The following is a 20,823-nucleotide window of genomic DNA, read 5'->3' as shown; positions in this document are numbered from 1 at the left end:
GTTATCCTCTTATTCCCCTAAATTTAAACCCCATGCTATATCCCTCCTCTTAACCTGTTTATTCCTTCACCCTCCCCTCTAAAGATCCTTCCTTTATCCTCTCCCCCCTCCCTATCTCCTTAGAGTTTTATTTCTTTCTAAATTTAGAAGACTTTTATATTCTTCTAAATGTATATGTATTTTCTTCTCTTAATCCCATTCCTAATGAATAGGTTTCTGGAACTAACAGCCCCTCTGCCATCTAATTCCTCTGTATTGATTCTTCCTCTTGCACCTCATTTGTAAAAGGTAATTATTCTTTTAGCTGTCCTTCAGTGGTTTTACTTTTTGAAGTCATATCATACTCAGGTCTACCCCAATCTTTCTTTAAGTTATCTAACTACTAGTAACAATCTTGGACATAGATTTTACATTTTCCATACATAAGAGGGGAACATTCTATCCTTATTTAGTCCCTTGTCATTGGTATGTACCTTATATTTCTCTTGGCTCTTGTATGTCAAATCTTCTATTGAGTTTAAGGTTTTTTGTTTTGTTTTGTTTACAAAGTCCTGAAAATCTGACAATTGACCAAATGTCCTTTTTTTCAGTCAGAATTATACATAGCTTTGCTGGGTAGTATATTTTCAGCCAGCAGTCCAGCTCTTTTGCTCTTCATTATATGGTGTTCCAAGATGTGTGATCTTTTCGTATCTCCACTGCTAGGTCTTGTGTGATTCTGTTTATAATCCCTCCATTTTGAATTGTTTTTTTCTTGTTGCTCGTAATATTTTGTTGTTGATCTGGGGGTTTTGGAATTTGACTGTGATATTCCTGTGAGTTTTCCTTGTAGGAACTTTTTGAGGTGGTGTTCGGTAGATTCTTTCTATTTCTACTTTCCCCTCTTGTTCTAATGCTTCAGGACAATTTTCTTTAATTATTTCTTGTATTATTGTATCAAGATTCTTTTTTGTCAGAACTTTCAGGTAGTCCAGTTATTCTTATGTTTTCTCTTGTTGATTTGTTCTCTAGACCTGTTGCTTTTCTTCTGAGATGTTTCACATTCTCTTCTATTTTTTCATTCTTTATATTTTGGTTTTTTATTTCTTCATCTCTTATAACTTCGCTGGCTTCCCCTTGCCTAATTCTGATTTTCAAGGAGTCATTTTCTTCCTGAAGACTCTGTTTTTCTTGTATTATTTTTCTTTTCCTTTTTAGTTTTTCTTCAGTCTCTCTCATTTGATTTTTAAAGTCTTTTTTAAGTTCTTCCATGAATTCTTTTTGGCCAGGTGACCATTTGACATTACTTTTTGGGGTAGAAGAGAATTTTCTTCAATATCCTCCTGAAAATGAACCCCAATCTTCTCAATTCCTATAGTAGCTCTCTGTGGTTGGATTCTTTCTCCTTTGTGCATTTTTTTTGGTAATAATTAAGTTTTTATAACCACCTCTAGACCTGAGGCACAGGGGGTGGTACCCCTGGCCTCTGATCCTCTTCAGTTCTGCCTTCTGACCTTGAACTCAAAACAAGACCTCCAGCCTCCTGTAAGTGCCCACAGCCAGCAGGGTCTTACCCCACTGCTTCTGCACTTACCGGACATGTGCTGGTTCCTTCTTGTCTCCACGAGTCTCCATAGCACAGTTGGACCTGGGGTTCCTTGTCAGTAGAGGTTCCCTAAATCTTCCCCAGGTCAGACATCCAGTTCCCCTCACTGTCCCCAGGGTAAAAGTTCCCATGGCTGGGGCTGAGGCAGCCTCCTAAACCAGCTAACCCAAGGGCTTGCTGCTTGTTGTTCCACTTGTTTAAGTGGACCCTAGCCTGGAGGTGTTTACTCTTCATGGGGAGGAAATCTCATCTGGGCATTTTTTTCAGATCTTCTCCAGTTGTACAGTGAGGACTCCTGTTCTGCCCCCACTGTTATTTGTTTTCACAGCTCTATGTTCCCTCAGAGGCACTATTCTATCTCTTTTGTGGAGAAAAATCTTGAGAGCTTGAAATTTTCTGACCTACTCTGCCATCTTCTTGAAATTATTCTTTAACCATGGTACTTGTGTAAATTGGTTAGTACTTTGGAAAGAAATGGATTTAGGATTATGTTTCACACCAGTTGAACTCACACTAATTGAATTCTACCTAAATAGAGTAAAGAAACACAAAGCCCCATGAAACTGTGGGGGGGGGAACAGAATAATGTCTTTTTCTAAGTTGCCAAGGGATAATGACTTTTCCCCCATTAAACAATTACTAGTGACTAGTTAGATGTGCTTACTTACTCTGATGCTCATACAGATCTGTGATCTCATTTCTTGTAATGTTTCCTAGGCTGTTGGTGAGGTTTTACTTTATCTTTCCTGTGACCAGGCCCATGTCTTTGCCAAATTTCCAAACCATACCACCCTGTACATGCCCCTTTCCTGTTCCCTTTTATGTGTTGCCTTCATCCATTAAAATATAGACTACTTGAGGGCAGGGATTGTCTTTCTTTCTTATATTTTATCCCTAATGGTTAGCAAAGTGCCTAGCACATAGTAAGCACTTAATCCTTCATTATTCATTTTGTAACCTTTCCATGCTTACCTCTCTTGTGTGATTCTTTTCTATGTCCTCTCTCAAGTTTATAAAGTGGGGTACATCCAGTGTTCTGACAGCCTTCTTGATTCTCCTGATATCATGAGGATAAAATGGAACATTTTAACTATCTGATTTTCTCACCCTAACTTTGTGACCAGTTCATCTTACTTTCCTAATAGACATTTCTGTGATGACATTTTTTACTCCTGTTCTTTCAAGTTTATCAGATGTGTTTCCTGATCATACATCTGTGTGATAAATCATTTTAAATTCTTTGGAGATTTGTATTCCATTTTTCCTGCTATACAACAGCACTTATATAGTATTGATATTATAAAGATGGATCTTTGTTTCCAGAGGAGGCTCAGAGTCATTACAGGAGCTTTGCAATTTGCAGTCCATCTTGCTCTCTTCCTCAACTGTAGTCCCAAATCAATTTCCAGTGGTACTATCTGTACTAGATATACATTTCTCCAGATACATATACAATCTGGGGCAAAAAAAAATTATTTGCTCACTTGGTCTTTTCTGTGTGAATGATTAGACCAAATTCTTTTGAATGATTACGAATCTCTTCTAGGAGTCTCTGCAGTGTCCCAGAGCTGAGTTCAGTAAGCACAGTCTCATCCACAAACAGGAGCATTTTGGAGAAACTCATCATTCATGGGAGTTCCCCTTTTGACTTGGATTCTTGATTGTATCGCCTCCATCATGGTGGTGAACACCTTTGAAAAGTGTACATCACCCTGTTTTATACCTCACCTGATATTTAGAATCAGGAGGTCCTTGATCCAGGGATATTTTTGTACATTTTCCAAAGAATCTTGGATAGTTTTGATGTAGAGATGAGAGACATCTTGCTTTAAAATAAAAGAGCTTTAAAGATAGTGTTTTGCTCGACCACATTTTTTTGGGAGGAGGTAATCAACAAATATCTTTCAGTCACTTATGAAATTGTAAACAATATCATCTTGTTGTTGAATATCACTTAGGAAAGCCTGCTTTTTCCACTATCAATGCCTTCATGCAGGATACTCTTGAATTGTGTACAAATGGCGGTCATAAAGATTTTGTCTAGCTGGGAAAGTAGACATACAGATAGGTACCTGTTGATATGTTCCCTCTGTTTCCTTTTTTCTGAGTTAGTAAATCTGAGTTGTTTTTTTTCCTGTGTCTTCATATATCATTACTTTCTTATATATCCATTATTTCCAGCATGGGGTGTGTATGTGTGTGTGTGTGTGTGTGTGTGTGTGTGTGTGTGTATGTATGTGTGTGTGTGTGTATACACTCATATTTAGTCTAATGTGACTTTTCTAGACTTTGTTCTGTTTAGGAGATAGAAATGGTACATCTGGGGCTGTGCTATTAGGATCTGGGTGTGATGGTTACAGTGGTCTTATAGGAAAGGAGTTTGTTAAAAAATGATTTTTGGAAACACTTTTCTCTTTTCATCTGTTTGTTGCCCTTCCAATTTCACCATTAACTACTTTTAGGATAACTTAGCTATTTTTTTCCAAAACTTTCTTGTTGACCATTCTTTAAACTAAACCAAACTTTAAGTGCCCTTAACTGATGCTGTCTCTTTTATGAAGCACTACATTACCTTTCATCATAGGATTTTCCAAAAGAATTTATGTACTAAACCACTGCTGTCTTTGGCTTTGATTACTCTCACTTGGCAAGTAAGTCAGCTATTTGCTGCCTAAGGTACTTTGTGGGCTCTTTTGCTTTCTTGTAGAAGCAATTTATTCTATTTAAACTGATATATAAAAGTAATATAAATTGGTATTTATATCATTTTATTCTCTCTTTATTAAAAATCAGAGAATCACAGATTGTTAGTGTTGAAAGGCATACCAGTGACCATCTGGTCCAACCTGTACCTGAAAAAAAATACCAAATATAACTTACTTGATAAGTGATCATCCACGCTCTGTCTGCTTAAAGACCTCCAAAGAGGGGAGGAACCCACTAACTCCTGAGCCAACACTTTCCACTTCTGGACAGCTCTAATTGAAGGAAGTTTTTCCTGATAGTAAGCCTAAATTTGCCTCTTTGCAATATATGTGTGTGTATTTATTTGTATGTGTATAATACATCCTCAATATATGTGTGTATTGTGTGTGTATATATATATGTACATATATCTTGATGCTTCCCTTTTGGGTCAAAAAGAATAAGTCTAATTCCTGTTCCACATGATACACCATTCAGGAAGTTGACAACTGTCATGCTCACCTCCTCTCCATTCCCACTGAGTCTTCTCCAGGCTAAAAATCCCTGTTTCCTTCAACCAGTCTTCATGACGTAGGCTCAAGGTTCTTCAACATCCTTGATGGACTTCCTCTAGACCCTCTCCATTTCCATCTTATCAATGTTCTTCTTAAACTGTGCTTTCCAGAACTGAACATGATTTTCCAGATATGGTGTGACAGAGTCCAGAGGGAACAGAACTCTCTCATTCCAGGTAACTCTGCTTCTTTTAATGTAGCCTATAATCATATTAGCTTTTTTGACTGCCACATAACATTGCTAAGTTAACCTTATATTCTACAAAAACCCTCTCAATGATTTTCATATGAATTACTTCTAATAGTGCCTTTGCTATCCCATACTTGTAAACTGAAGTGCAAGATTTTACATTTATCTATTGAACTTCATCTACACTGAGTCCTATTGTTGAGGTTAGAGTCAACAGAGCTGGTTCAGGTGTGAAAGAATTCACTTAGTTGACTGTCTCTTAAGCAAGGGGAGATTTATTGCCAAAAAAGCAGTGGGCTAGCCCTAGAAGGAGGATGAGCAGCTTAGAGAGGAACAGTTTTTATAAGGACAGGATGAGGAAGATGGTTGCTAACAAGATAAGGAGGAATTGTCATAACACAGGATGAGGAAGATAGATGACATGGTAGGGGACCCAGGATAAAGAAGACAGGAAATTTTATGACTCAGAATGAGGGAGACAAGGAATTTTTATGGTCTAGGATAGGGGGAAGTTTTATGATATCTCAAGATAAAGGGAAGAGACTCTAGGATGCCCTCAAGGAGGGGCCTAACAAGGTACTAGAAAGACAACCCTTAATATTCTTTTAGCTTTCAGGGCACTGTTTGTATCCACATCACCATCCCTAGCCTGTTAGCATCTTTTTGGATCCTGATTCTGTCATCCAGCATTTTAGCTTGTGACAAGTGAAGGACCCAAGAAACAGTTTTTTCTGAGTAATAATCAGTTTATTAATTAGGGTAGCTAATAAACACATTTATTATTAATTAGGTGAACCTTTTAGATCAGAGGATATTTTAAAGTAGCAAATTGTCATGTTGATATGTTTAAGAAATCCAAAAAAATGGAAAAATTAGGAAATTCTGAACCTAGTTTTTGTATTTAGCATATATAATTATCAAATCTTATTATTTAAAAAAATTTCACGAAAAAGCAACATTTCACTCTACCTATTTATTTTGTTGTTTACTCTAGTTATTTTCTTTTAGCTGCTCTTTCCTCCCTTAAGAGGATGAGATTCTGCTAAGAAACTAATAACAGAACACTTTTTATAGGAAGATGACCTCTAGTACAAGAATGAGGTAATTTAAAAGTTGTAAAAATAACTTCAGTTAAAACCAAAGGATCTGGGATGGGATGTACAAATAGACTCAGTGATCAGTTTCAAGACAGTGCATATCAAATAAGCCATCTATAATAAAACATTTTCAATTACTAACTATGTTCAAATGAATAACCCTGAGTAAAAGTGGATATCTCTTTAAGAGGCAACACAAGATAGACCATAAGGGGTTTTTTGTTGTTGTTGTTGTTGTTGTTTTTTGCAGTTGGGGTTAAGTAACTTGCCCAGGGTCACACAGCTAGTAAGTGTCATGTGTTTGGTCTGAGGCTGGATTTGAACTCAGTTCCTCCCGACTTCAGGGCCGGTGCTCTATCCACTGTGCCACCTAGCTGCCCCTAGTTATTTTTCTTTTAAGATAGCTCATTGTGCTGAAATTGTTTTCATTAACACAAAACAGAAAAAAGTAACTTCACCAAATAACAGAATTGTATCCTCATTTCACAGATCTTTACGTCATTGCCTAATTGTCCCTATACTACTATGAGATATTAAAGGACCTAATCTTATGCAGGAATATATAACTTGTAACAGGCAGATGACAAAACCAAATACTCAAGAAGTAAACTTAAACCACTAGCTGGTGGTTCTCTGCATTACAACAACATTTATTTCCACACTTAGCTTTAGTTAGTCTGTTAGCACTTATTAAATTTCTACTGGATAGCTTATCAATAGAAAGATTAGTTATTCAATTTATAGTAATGTGACCTTTCCTTCCACAGTAGAAACACTTGAAATACTTTCATATTTCAGGTAAGGCTTGATTAACAAAATGGAAAAATTCTCAAGCTGACAGGAACAATTAAATCCTAATTCAATTTCTAACTCAGTCTTTTGGAGTGGTCAAAAGTCCCTCCTGTGGGCTGTGTGGCTATCAGTTAATCTCAGTTTTTTTTAAGTTATCTGCTCTCTAAGAATTAAAAGTACAGGACATATAATAAATAGAGAATTTCCCTCATTAGCCCTTGTCTTCTAAGGCTGGGATCACACAGCCAAGCTGCTTAAAGGTACATTCTATGGGAGACGTGGTATGAGATCTCTTTGCAGCTTATTGCTGAAGACTAGGGAACACAAGCCTACTGTTACCACATGCCCCAAAAGAGTAACTTCATTTTTATTTCATGGAAGAGCTCAAAAGAAAAATTTCTTCTCTGATTCTACTTTCAAATCGGTGCTCTTTTATAAATTGGGGGGAAAGTCCAAAAGACAGATTAAAAAAAAATTTTTTTCTTTACTTTTGGTTCACTTCAATAGATAACATAATAAAAGGAGAGGGCCTTCAGGCAAAGTCTTACTGGTCTGGCTTCGGGGTGGGAAACCTGCAGCCTCTAGGTCACATGTGGCCCTCTAGGTCCTTAAGTTTGGCCCTTTGAACTGAAACTTCACAGAACAAATCCTCTTAATAAAAGGATTTGTTCTGTAAAACTTGGACTAGTCAAAAGGCCTCACCCAAGGACCTAGAAGGCCACATGTGGCCTTGAGGCCACAAGTTCCCTACCCCTGGTCTGGTTAGTTAAGACCTAACTATGATTTTCAGCTCTCTGCCCAGTGCATTTAAGCAAATACCAACAAAATCTAGCAAATCACACTGAGACAAAAAGACACATACAAATGAGCACACACAAAGTCTTAGTGACTAGAAATTAAAGTTTAGATAAAATTACTTTTCCTTGGTTACACCACTTCTTAATAGGAATACCTAATTACTTCATCTGCTTAAGGAAGTCCTTTATATATGGATTGATCTGATAGAGATCTACTATTTATATGTATCCCCAAAGACCTGACAGCAAGGATACTTTAGAGATTCTCTCACAGCATAATGGCCCATATTTCCTTTTTTGAAACTCTGTTGCTGCCAAATTTTGGGGTATACTGCAAGCATGTTTGGGGTTTGATGCAAACAGTTTGGAGATTCAGACTAAAGCCTAGAATACTCCAGTTTCCCAGGCAGCCCTAGACTGAGCACAGGTTTTCCCTTTATCTCTACTTAGTCTGCTTCAGGAGACCTCTTTCAGTAGAATACATCCTATCGGTGCAATACTCCCTCCCCACCCTCAGTGAAAATTTGAAGTCTGTAGCATGAAGAAAACATTTAAAACAGACATAGGACATGTACACATACCCAGAGAAGATCTAACTACTGCAAATAGGAAGAGAGTCACAGCCAGAGTCCTAACAGAAAATTCCCCCTAGTGAACAATTTATCCACTTGGACCCAAAAAGATATAGGGTGCTTTTCTGATAAGATTCAGGGGCACAGAGCTCTGGTCTCTTCCATGGTAACCAAACTGTGACAAATGAAAAAAACTGAGAGACAGAGTTTCTGAGTAATGGTCAGTGGTTCCTCTTGGTAACCAAAAAAAAACCATGGAGACACTGAATATTTTAAATACCTCTGGAAAAGGGGGTGTCCCTGACAGTGAAAATCAACCTTGATTGGTGAATGATCAATGAGGAAGTGGGCTAAAAGTCTTCAGCTCCTCCTACTGAGAAGGTGACAATCATGAGACTTAGCTGCCTCCAGCAAACAGAGGAATCCATGTCTATCCAGACCACTCTAGTTGGTTTTCCTATTCATGAACTGGGTCACCCTAAATCCAATGGAGGGGTGCAGGGGCATGGACTCATTGATTTGGGGCAGGAATTCACCTAGATTAGATTTTGTTTTACACTTTAAATAGAAGCAAGGTCTTCTAGTTGGATGGGGTCCTGCCCAAAATTGAGGAGCATATTCCCTGTGGAACAGGGCAATCTCATTTTACCTACAGGGGCTGGTCCCTGAATGAGGGAATGAAAGGCCTGGATCCTAATTAATAATAGGTTATTAATGTAATAGAAAATGATTTCTCTCAAACTATCTTTCTCAGCTTTGAGTCATCTTTAAATGTGATGAACATGTGATATATCATTTATTCAAGTTTTTGATTAAATGATTATCTAGCAAAAAAAATTGAGCTTTCACGCCTTTCCATTTGTCAAGGAGATGAATGAAGTAGGTGCTGGATGAGGTGGTGTCTAGGCTTTCTGGAGCTCATTACGGTGATTACTTTTTTTCAGTTAAATACCTTAGAGAATGGTGATAGCCTTGGGTCCATGTCTCTTCTTTTATTCATTCTCTGCCCCCCCCTTTTTTTTGCAAAAGCATATTTAAATACTTGTGGTTGCTATTATTGTAATCATATGCCACATCTCATTTTTAGTTTAGTGTTGATTTTGACTTCTACTTTAATAGATCTGACTATACAAACAAGTGATTCAGAAAGGATCCCTGTATCAGTAACAAGTTATTTACTCTCTTTCAAGTTATGAGCAATTTCTTTTTTTTTTGGTTATCTTTTTGGTGTCCAGTGCATTCCAAATTTCTTGTTGAAGTATCGAACTTTTGGTAAAGATGGTGACATGAAAGATCCTAGTTGAACCCAGCTCCTCTGACAAAGAAAATAGTAACAGCTAACATCATATATAGTATTTTAAGGTTTACAAAACACTTTATATCTGTTATTTCATTTAATCCTCATGATAACACTGTAAAATAGGCACTGCTATTATCCTCATTTCATGAATGAGGAAGCTAAGGCTAAGAGAAGTTAAATAACTTGCCCATTACAAAATGGCCAGTAAGTGTCTGAGGCAGCATTTGAACTCAGGTCTTTCTTTTCTTCTATCCTTATGTCATCTAGCTCCCTGAGAAACCCCTACAAAAATTGTAAAGGTTGCCAAATGAAGCACTGATCAATAAAATGAAAGGGAAAAACCAGTAAGTTCCCCTGTCCAGTTTTGGACTGTTCAAGAAAAGGGCCAGAAGCCTGAGAAAACTGAGCAAGAATGTACCACGGCCCCTGAGAGAAATGACATCTGCTTGTCAGTGGAATCTGCAGCCCAGGAAATTGTTCCACTCCATCCAGTAACTCATAACAGACAGCACAAGGTCAGAAAGCAAACATGAACCTTAAACAGGACATGATGTCTCTGGCTTCCTCCTCAAGGACAGGTGAAAGGGTTGAAAGTGTTACAACTGGAAGGTGGCGTAGTGCCCAGTTGCCCCCTGACCAAATGATATCCTTGGTGCATTTTGCCAGACAAGAACTGAACAGGTAGGAAAGCTCAACACCTCTTCCTGAGAGTCAGAACACTCTGGAAAGTAACGGAGAAGAGAATGCATTATCATCTAATACCTCCTTAGGCCTTGGCATCTCTAGTTCAGTGGATACTACTGCAAACATCAGCTGCACCTCTGGGACAGAGCCGAACAAGGGCCAAGGCCTCTTGAAGAAGCACAGGGTAGCCAGAGATGGATCTTCAACTGTGTTTCCAAGTCTGGAAAGAAAAAAATAAAAGAAAGAAAATTAAAGGCAAAAAAGAACATTCTCAGGTTGACCAACTGCTAAATATTTCTCAAAGGGAAGAGGAAATGAGTAAATCCTTGCAGTGTATGAATAACAACCTTCTACAAGCCAGGGCAGCCCTGCAGGCAGCACATGTGGAAGTCCAAAGGCTACTTGTGCTGAAGCAACACATATCACTATGGAGATGAGCACCCTAAGGACCCACAGAATATAGATTCTACAGGGATCACAGGAAACTCATGAACCTCCTGAGCAGACATAACAGGTCCCCTGCAGACCTTCCCATGAGCAAAAGAGTAGATCCCAGACAACTGCTGCTCCCTCTCCTCTGCCTAATCCCTTTTTTCCTCTTTTTCTAGAGACTCCCTCTTCACATATATCACCATCCACCCCTGAAGTGCCACTTCAAGTGTGCACACACCTGCTTTCCAGACTTCTGGGTGTATCACATGCCCAGCTCCAGACTCATCAGTGCAGATTAAACAAGAGCCCATGTCTCCTGAGCAAGACAATGTGAATGCTGTGCTGCAGGATTCTGCCTGCAGTGCTTCTGAAGAATTGTTACAATTGAATAGTATGTCAGTCGGCTTTCTTCTGCATTAGGGATAGATAATCTTAAGGAAGGGAAATAGGGCAAGATGTCAGCTATTATAATTATTTCTGATAGGCTGACTGTTCCAAGTTATTCAGTAATACTATAGTGCATGCCTCTTAAGATGAAGAGTATTATGACCTCTTTTATTATAGTTTTTTTATTTCTATAAGTTTTGTTGGACAGATCTGGCTTTAGGAATTTCTGTAATTTGCTATAATTATAGAATCTCTAGCTGTTGTCTCCCTATCATTTTTTAGAGGAATCATTTACTTTTCTTCATGATATAACATGTTGGCTGCCAGGTGGATTCACTGACTATAACAGGTTACTCTTTGGGACTGTGCTGGCACCTCACTGGGTTTGGCTCAGGAAAACCCTAATATACCCTCCAATATAGTTTCTGGACCATTTATTGGCTAACCCAGTATTTAAAAACTCAGAAAGTTGTAGTTTTCTCCATTCTATCACTAGTAACTCTTCACCTAACATGAAAGAAGAGACACAATAGGGACAGAAGCAACAGCAGGGCCATGTACTCACAGGCAGCTGTAGAAAGGATGGGAAGATAAAGGTCCAAGTCCTCTCTTCTCATCCAGTTTTGTCCTCTGCACTGCACTAGGTCAATGAGATTGATTTGACTGATTAGTCCCTTTTGTATGCATACTCAGTTGTGGCTGAGCAGCTAATCAAAAGGCTTTTGTTCCACATGAATTAATGAGACTGGAAAGCCACAGAATACTTGCATGTGTTTGGAAATGGAGTGCAAAAACCTACATTACACGTGCCCAGAAGTAGGTTCACCCAGCATCCAGATGAGTCCTCTGCATATGCTCCCGGGACTAGGACTTTATTAGCCATTCCCCTGTTATAGGTTATTTAAACAAGGAAGAGATGATTGTTGTCCTTTGTTCTCAGAAAGGACCAAAATGACATCACTATGTTGGGGTCAAAGTACAGTGTGTCTGACTGTGGCTAATTAGACCAATATGAGCTCAGAAGGCTCTGCCACAGATCAGGCACAAATAGTCTATATGAACATTTGGAGTGGAGATGTCTCTCCATTTGCACATCTCACATTTTTTTTGACCTACTGCAATTCTGCTTTGCTAATAGGGCACAGCATCTTCTTTGATGCTAGCATGCCATGCTAGGTAGACCTCTGCCAATGTCTTCCAAATCTCATAATTGATTCTAAAGTTCTTCAGAGAAACCTTGAGAGTATCCTTGTATTGCTTCTTCTGGCCTTCACATGGGCAGATGTCTATTGTGAGTTCTCCATAAAATAGGGTAAAAATATAGACAAATGTACTTTTGGCATTTGGGCTATGTGGCCAGGCTCATCAGAGTTGTGCTTTCTTCAGTAGATTTTGAGTGCTTGGCAGTTTAGCTCAAGAAAGAACCTCAATGTCCAGTACCTTATCTTGCCAGGTGATCTTCAGAATCTTCCTAAGATAATTCAGATGGAAGTGATTCTGTTTCCTTGCACGTCACTAGTAGACTGTCCAGGTTTCATAGGCATAGAACAATGACGTCAGCACAGTGGCTCTACAGACCTTTAATTTGGTAGGCATTCTAATACCTCCTTTCTTCCACACTTTACTTTGGAGCCTCCCAAACGCTGAGCTAGCTCTGGCGGTGTGTGTATCAACTTCATCATCTATCTGTACATCCCTGGAAAGTGTATTGCCAAGGTAAATGAACTTATTCATAGCATTTAAATTTTCTCCATTTGCTGTAACTGATGGTTCTGAATATGGATGATGCAGTGCTGGCTGATGGGGATCTGTGTTCTTAGTGTTAATTGTTAGGCCAAAATTAGCACAAGCAGCAGAGAATCAGTCCTTATTCTTGTAATATCTCTGCCTCAGAAGTTGTATTGAGTGCACAGTCATCTGCAAACAAAAAGAGCACTTGGAAACATCAAGGTTGGTTTGATGAAAATGATGGAGATATTCTGAAGCTGCTAAACAAAAAAAATGATAACTCCACAGGGTTTGCCAACAGGATAATTTGTCATTCTCTGAAAAGGCAGCATTTGACTCCATTAAAAGTTAAGTGATTGCTCTCTTTAGCCCGATGTTTATCTCTTCCTTGAGGTATAGGGAAGACTAGTACCTCTAGTGTGAGGGCTGCTGAGCTCTTTTCAAGGCTGCTTCTCCCCTTTTTTGTCCCCCTGCAACCAAGCTCTCATATCTGGCTCCAAGAAGCTATAGAATATACAGCAGCCACACCCCAGTAAAATGTTTTGGCAGACAAGCTAAAACAGATTGAGAGTAACCTACAGGCTTCAAACCAGTTGATAAAATAGGGGGGGTATCTACTTCAAGCATATGAAGACTTCCCGTGGTGAAACAGGCAGATGTGAGTGATTTGTTTCAGTGGGTCTGAAGCAGGTGCTGTGGAGTGCTTAGGGCTTGCTTAGACATCAAAGATTCCAAGGTCATCCATTGCATCCTAAGTCATCCCCAGTCATCTTGACTTTTCTCTTGCCACTGGACTTCAGTGATTGTGGAAGAGATAGCATAGCTGACAATTTAGCACAACTCTGCCTCACTTAAATCTGATTTATGTCCAACTCAAAAAATATCACCCATACCATTTTACCATTTTTACCTACCTCAGAGTCCTGTGGCAATAGGAAAATGACAAAGCAGCAAGTAAGGATACAATGGAAGCTGTAGTCACAACCCTGCACACAAGCGGCCCAGGGCATAGAGTCATCTTTTCACTGGACTGAATCAGTAGTGGGATTTGGCAGCCTTCTGGGTATCTAAGAAGCCTTTTTTTTAAAGGACCACACTGCTCACCTTCTGGCATGAGGAAGGAGCTAAAAAAGGTACCCTAAAAATTGTCTGCTTCATCAAACCTAACCATAGTCTGCTTACCATGACAGGTGGGGATCCTTCCCTGTGGTTGAAACATCAAAAAAGTACACTTTTGCAAAGATGATTACATGGAATGTTTGCACGCCTATGGACAACAAGAAATCCAGTAGATCTAAAAGATGAACAGTTCTTGTTGTGAGAAAACTCAGCAGATATCACATCCAAATAGCAGCCCTGAGTGTGAAACAAGTGAAGACCAGCTTACCAAAGTTGAAGCTGGATACACAATGCACGTTTACAAGGAAGAGATAAAGATGAGGCTAAGGACAGCAATCAAATTGGGCCACAAAAAAAGACCCACGCAGAAATCAGGAATTGCCATAGAGTACAGTGCATGGTCCCATTTACCCTATCTAAGACTGCAACATGGCATGGCAGCAACATTCAGACTGCAGAAGAGAGAGGACCAGGCAGGACCCCGCTACATGAGGTGATGGAACCTGACTTTGGTGCAAAAACTAATCTAGGAAACAGAAGAAAATTCTGAATAGAAAAAAGTGCTATATTAGAGATTTTCCTCCAGATGGTGGGGTGAATGGAACCAAAAGAGTTGAACTCTTGTACAACAAAACCTGATGAAAAAATCCAAGGAGAAACTATAGTAATTGCATTTTACCTGGCAGTTAGACAGTTAGAAAAGCCTGGCTGAGAACACAGTACATAGAAGCCTTCCAAGGTGAAGCAGGATTGAGCCAGCAAAGCCTAAAGCTTAAAGCTTTCTTCTGTGGAGGGAGCCAAGCCAGCAGATGGGATCCTGGACCAGGATCTAGTAGCTAAGGATGTCTGGAGGCTATAGCTATGTCTATCTGACCCTGAACCAGAGTTCAGAAGCATCAAGGACTCAGAAGAAGAGGGTAAGAATCAGGGTGCATTATGGATTAGACCATCCCCTGTAACTCTCCCTGTATATACTATGTGAAATATTATCAAACCAGGGATGGTCGGAGTACAAACCTAAAGGCAAAGAGTAATTATATACCGTCAAAGCAAAGACTTGAGCAAAAACTCGAAGAAAATCACAAGATTTTCTAAGAGCTCTACTGAGATCCTGGAAAAAAGTGAAGTGAAAGAGTGAGGAAAAAATAAAATATAAATAAAAGTTCTAGAGGAAAGACTAGAAAAGGAAATGAGAGTTCTAGGGTAGGAGGTCTTAATATATTTTTTTCTCTTTGACTTTTTGGTAATATAGTGAACCTTTCCTGCCTAAATTCATAATTGAAGGAAATACTAAATTTCAGTTAGAGGTTAGTGAAAATATGGTTTTTTTCACATCCTTGATCACAAAACCCACTGAAAACTGAGACCCTGGCCAGAAGGGCAAAGTAACAATTGAAAGGATCCACCGGTCAATTCTTGAAAGGCCCAGATGAACGCTACTTAGAATGTCATATCCAAAATCCAGAGCTTCCACATCAAAGACAAAGTATTATAAGTAGCCAAAAAGAAAAGAATTCAAGTGCCAAGAAGACATAATTAGGTTCAAAAAGACCTGGAAGCTATCACTCAATGGAGATGAAAGCTTGGAATACAACAGCCTAGCTTCAAAGCTGGGTATAATTGTACAGGGGTGGAAGAGAAGGATCTTTAATTAAATAGAGGCCTTGAGAGCATTCTTTAACAAGAGACCAGAGCTGAGTAGATAATTCAATATGCAAACATAGGAATCGTAGAAAACAAAGAACAAAAATTACATGTGAGCTATTAGTATTATAAGATAAAGAGGGCAGGTAGGTATATAGAGTGCTGGGCCTGAGGTCAGGAAGACTTATCTTCATGAGTTCAAATCTGGCCTTAGACATTTACTAGCTATATGACCCTGGGCAACTCACTTGTTTGCCTCATTTTCCTCATCTGTAAAATGAGCTGCAGAAGGAAATGGCAAATCACTCCAGTATCTTTATAAGAAAATTCCAAAATGGTTTCACAAAGAATTAGACATGACTGAAATGACTGAACAACAACAACAAATAAGATGATGAAGTATTTATGTTGTAATAAAGGTAGAAGAATTGTCCTCTCAGAACCCTAGTGCTTTTGAGTGTCATTGAGGGACTAAATTAAGACAGAACCTGGGAGTCATTTTGTCAAGTGTTGATGATGTGAAAATAAAAATGAAGGAAAAAGGAATATGCTAGAGAATAAAGTGGGAGGTAAGGGGTGGAATTTGCTTACGAGGAAGATTATGCAAACATAGGGTGAAGGAAATGGACCACATATGAACCTGACTGTTTTTGGAAGTATACAAAAAAAAGAGTGAATACATGTACAAGAAGAGGAGATTAACAGGGAGTGTAAATTTAGGGAAGGAGTAGTCACAGCAGTTAGTCAAAGTAAACTCCATCTTTAGAAATTAGAGCATGAAGTGGTTAAAAAATGTCAAGAACATAAGGGCAAGATTCTGTACTCAGACTGGATGAGAGGAAAAGAATAAGGGTAGTAGAATAGAAGCAAAATTCATCAAATATAAATCATTAATATTGACCACACTGTTTCTCTCAACACTTTCCTTGTAAAGAGAGAATGGGGAAAGGGAGAAATATGAAAGACTAGAATGCAGGAAAATACACTTTTAGCAATTTAAACTGTGAATGGGATGTGCTCACCCATAAAATGGAGTAGGGTAGCAGAAAGGAGTATAAAGAAAAATCCAACAATATGTTCTTTACAAGAAACACACTGGAAAAAGGTTTGATAGTTAAAATAAGTGACTGGGACAAAATCTGTTGTTTCAGGTAAACTCAAAAAAAACCCCCAACAACAAAGACGGTAATCATAATCTCAGACAAGACAACAATAGAAGAATCACTACTTAAAGGAAAGGTTAATTAATTTACAAGAGGAAATAAACAACAAAATAGCAGCAGTTGGGAATTTCAATGTACCTCTTCCCCCCCTTACCCCACCCCTCGCCCCTATAACTAGACAAATCTAGCCAAAAGTTAAACAAGAAAGAATAAAGGACACAAACAGAATTGTTAGCCAAGTTAGATATGCTAGATCTCTGGTGATTACAGAATGTGCACAGAAAGGCATATACATATTTCTCAGATGTGTACAGCACCTTAAAAAAAACCAAACTGGTGATGTGCTGGGCATAAAAACCCTCCAACAAATTTAGAAAGCAGAAATATTAAATACAGCCTTTATTGATCGCAATGCAATAAAAGCTATATTCAGTAAAGAGCCTTTGGTGAAAAGATTAAAAATTTGGAGGCCAAACTTAATCCTAAAGAATTCATAGATCAAGGGGGCAGTTAGGTGGCACAGTGGATAGAACACTGGCCCTGAATTCAGGAGGACCCGAGTTCAAATTCGGCCTCAGACATATAACACCTACTAGCTGTGTGACCCTGGGCAAGTCACTTAACCCCATTGCCTAGCAAAAAAAAAAAAAGAATAATTCATGGATCAAAGGACAAATCATAGGAAAAAACAGAAAACTTCACTAAGAAAAATGAGAAGAGTCAGCATGCTGGAAATGTTTGGGTTTCAGCCATACCAATACTGAGAGGAAAATGTATAATCTCTAAATACTTTCAGAAATAAAGGAGGAAAATGGATCAATAAACTATTTCACTTAATTAGAAAACCGGCAAATTAAGAAACCCAAATTAACCCCCAAAGTAGAAATCCTGAAAATCACAGAAGAAATTCACAAAATCAAAAGGAAAAAAGAAGCTTTTGATTTGATAAATAAAACTAGGAGGCAATCTTTTTCAGGAAACAATAAAAATCATAGTTTTATTCTTTGAAAGAGCAAGGAAAAAAACAAATTCCCATTATTGGTAATGAAATTATAATGAATGAAGAAATAAAGAAAATTGTTAGGCATTATTTTTCCTAATCATGATGAATATAAACAAAACAATATAAAATACCCAGGTGAACAGAATAAGAAAGAGGGAATCTAAATAACCAGACCTTAGAAAAAGGAGTTAAAAAGAGCAAAAAATAAACTCTCAAACCAGAGGAGGTGGCAGAGTGGGGGGAGTAGAAAAGGACCAAATAAATTCAAATATGACTTCTATCAAACATTAAAGCATATTCAATTCATGTATTAAATGAACTCTTTGCAAAAATTTCTCATTATACAAATATGGTCTTGAGACCTAAGCAAGGAAGACACCAATCAAAAAAAGAAAACTAAGAGACCAATAATCCTAGTGAATATCAATACAAAAATTTGACATATTTTGTTAGTAAAGAGGCTACAGCAGTTTACAAAAAAAGTGTTACCAGTAGCATTGATCAATATGAATGACCATGTAGGATTATAGTAGGAATGTTGGGTCAATATTGTATAAACTATAAACATAATAGGTCACTATTAACAAAAGCAATGAAACAAAACTGAACAGAAAGAACTGGAGGAGAGCGAGGTTGTATGGCTTTATGGTACTCTGTTAAGCCTGAGGGAAAAGAGGTGGGTGTCTAGCTACAGGAAGTTCTTTTCCTCAGAAGTCATTTAAGGTAGAGACAGGCTGGGAAAATTTTGAGGTTCAGCCCCCAGGGAAAGCATAATCAAAGTGGAAGGAGTCAAAAAGTGAAAATAAGGACAAATAAGGAAAAAACACTGAAGTTACCAAAGATCTCAGGACGAAGAAAACTTGAAGACCTTGAATATAAGCAGATAAATCCACTGAGATGATATTAATAATAGAAGGGAATATGGGCTCCATATAAGCTAAGCAAGTTCAGACATCTACGAATAAATATTTTAATACCAAAGAAAATGAATCAATACCTCATAAGGTAGAAGATGCTATTGATTCCTAAAGAGAAAACAGCACCACAGCAAGATGTTTTTGATGTGTTTAAAAGAGAAATAAGAACTGTGAAAGCAGAGTTTATAGCCTGCACAGTAGAAATAATTGGCAGAATATAAAATTTTGAATCCATGGTGACAAATCTCACTAAAGAATGAATAATTGATTGGGAATGCAAATGCACAGAAGTGAAGGATGATCTAGAAGAGGAGAAAAAGCATTAGCAGGAAGATGTAAATGATAGTGACATTTTAGTGTCAGTTTTCTATGTATGTGGATGAGATCTGCTAAGACTCAGAACTCTGGGAGGTTAGCTCTTAAAAGAGTAGAAAGTAGGAAGGAAGGACCCTGCAGACTAGAAAAACTACATGATCAAAAGTTTGGAGGTAAGCCTGTATATGGCAAGTTTGGTGAAACAAACACAGATGAGTTTGGATAGAAAAGAGGGTTAATGTCTGTTGAATTTCATTCATATAAAGAAGTAATGGAAAATAATATTCTTTCCCCTTCCTACCTTTCCTGTCTTCTTATACTTCACTCTTCTCTGTGTACTCTAAGATCCAGTGATACTTGCTGTACCTCTCATACATCAGTACCTTCTTATTGCCTCTCTCATATGCCTAGATTACTCTACCTTCTCATCTCTACTCCTGGCTTCTTTTAAAACTTAGCTTAGACCTCACCTTCTGTAGGAGGCCTTCCTGATTCCAAATCCAGCACTTTTTCCTCTGTGCCTCCTATCTATGGGATAGGATTGCTCTCTCCATCTCAGTTGATTTTAGTCAGAAGACCCAGAATGCTATCACAAGATGTTAATGAGGTGTTATGTTGACTATAGATGAATCCTTGCCCCAAGCCCTTTATCAGCAGCAAACACCTTTCTGATTTAAGAAAGAAAGCCAATTCAGTAGGCTGAGAAAACAAATTAGCCACATATCTGGGAACCTAAAATATCTAAAGCCCTGAGGCATTTAAAGCTCTCAACAGTAAAAGCTGCTTATTAGGGAGATGGCTTCTGGGAGTGGTAAAGGAATTTCTCCCATCCTCCATTCCCATCAGCAATATAATTATGATTAAGGATCCAGAGACACATTCCAGTTAGACACAGATGGAAACATCCAGGGAAAAAATAGATTTAAGGACCATGACCACTGACAGTAGGACTATGAAGAGGAATAGATCCCAAAATTCATCATAAAAAGCTTTACAAAGAGAGAAAGGCCCTCCAGGCCCTGTAGTATAAGACATTGTGAGTTGCTTTTACCATATATGTATCCTAAACATGAGCCTCACTGTCATTTATACTTAAGTTTGAGTGCATTCTTCCCATGGGCACTGTATCTGTATGAGAGAGAAGGTACTCCTTGTAAGATGTTTTGTAACTACTATTCTTCTTTTGCTAAGAGCTAATTATGTATTTGCCCATTGTTAATGGGAAGTACATTGATAAGGAGCTCATTGAGACTAAAGTGTTTTGAGTACAGATTCACAGGTTTACCCCTAGAACCTGAGGTAAAAGCTACCCTTCAAGAACCCAACCTGCAAACTTAAATGCAATTTGAAGGAATATTCTGAAGGAAGATACAAATAAATATATGTACATATATAATATATATACGTGTGTGTGTTGCATATATTTGTGTGAGTATACACATGTGAATTGTATATACATGTGTATATATGTTATACATACACATATGCAAATAAAATTTGAGAGTCTTCATCCATATAGGTGATAGTTTAAGTTATAGGGTTAGAAGAATTCTGTACAAGAGAGAGAATGTAGGATGGGGGAAGCCTGAGGTTAGATTCCAAATACTCCCTCATTTAGGGAGTCAGAAGGAAGAATTATAGCCATTGATAGATACAAAGCAATGGTGACATCAAAAATAATAAGAATCAGGACATGTCATTGAAGCCAAGGGAGGGAGAAGGGGGCTAGAGTCAATTTTATCTGGTCCTGAAGAGAGATCAAGGAGAAGAATTATTTGAATTTGGCAAATTTGTCATCTCTATATTTGACTTTAGTCATATTTCTGATCAAATTTTTC

The 20,823-nt window shown here is 38.1% G+C and overlaps 1 protein-coding gene and 1 pseudogene across 1 annotated transcript in view; both read left to right on the top strand.

Moving 5' to 3' along the window:
• FGD4 (FYVE, RhoGEF and PH domain containing 4) overlaps positions 1–20,823 on the top strand; it is a 244,567-nt gene that overhangs the window by 179,816 nt on the left and 43,928 nt on the right.
• LOC144455643 (zinc finger protein 106 pseudogene) lies at positions 9,862–11,226 on the top strand (annotated as a pseudogene).

The sequence above is a fragment of the Phascolarctos cinereus genome, unplaced genomic scaffold, assembly GCF_003287225.1.
Source record: "Phascolarctos cinereus isolate Bilbo 61053 unplaced genomic scaffold, phaCin_HiC Scaffold_1;HRSCAF=81, whole genome shotgun sequence".
NCBI lineage: Eukaryota > Metazoa > Chordata > Mammalia > Diprotodontia > Phascolarctidae > Phascolarctos > Phascolarctos cinereus.
The sequence above is the reverse complement of the archived record's forward strand: the minus strand, read 5'-3'. Positions and strand labels throughout refer to the sequence as shown.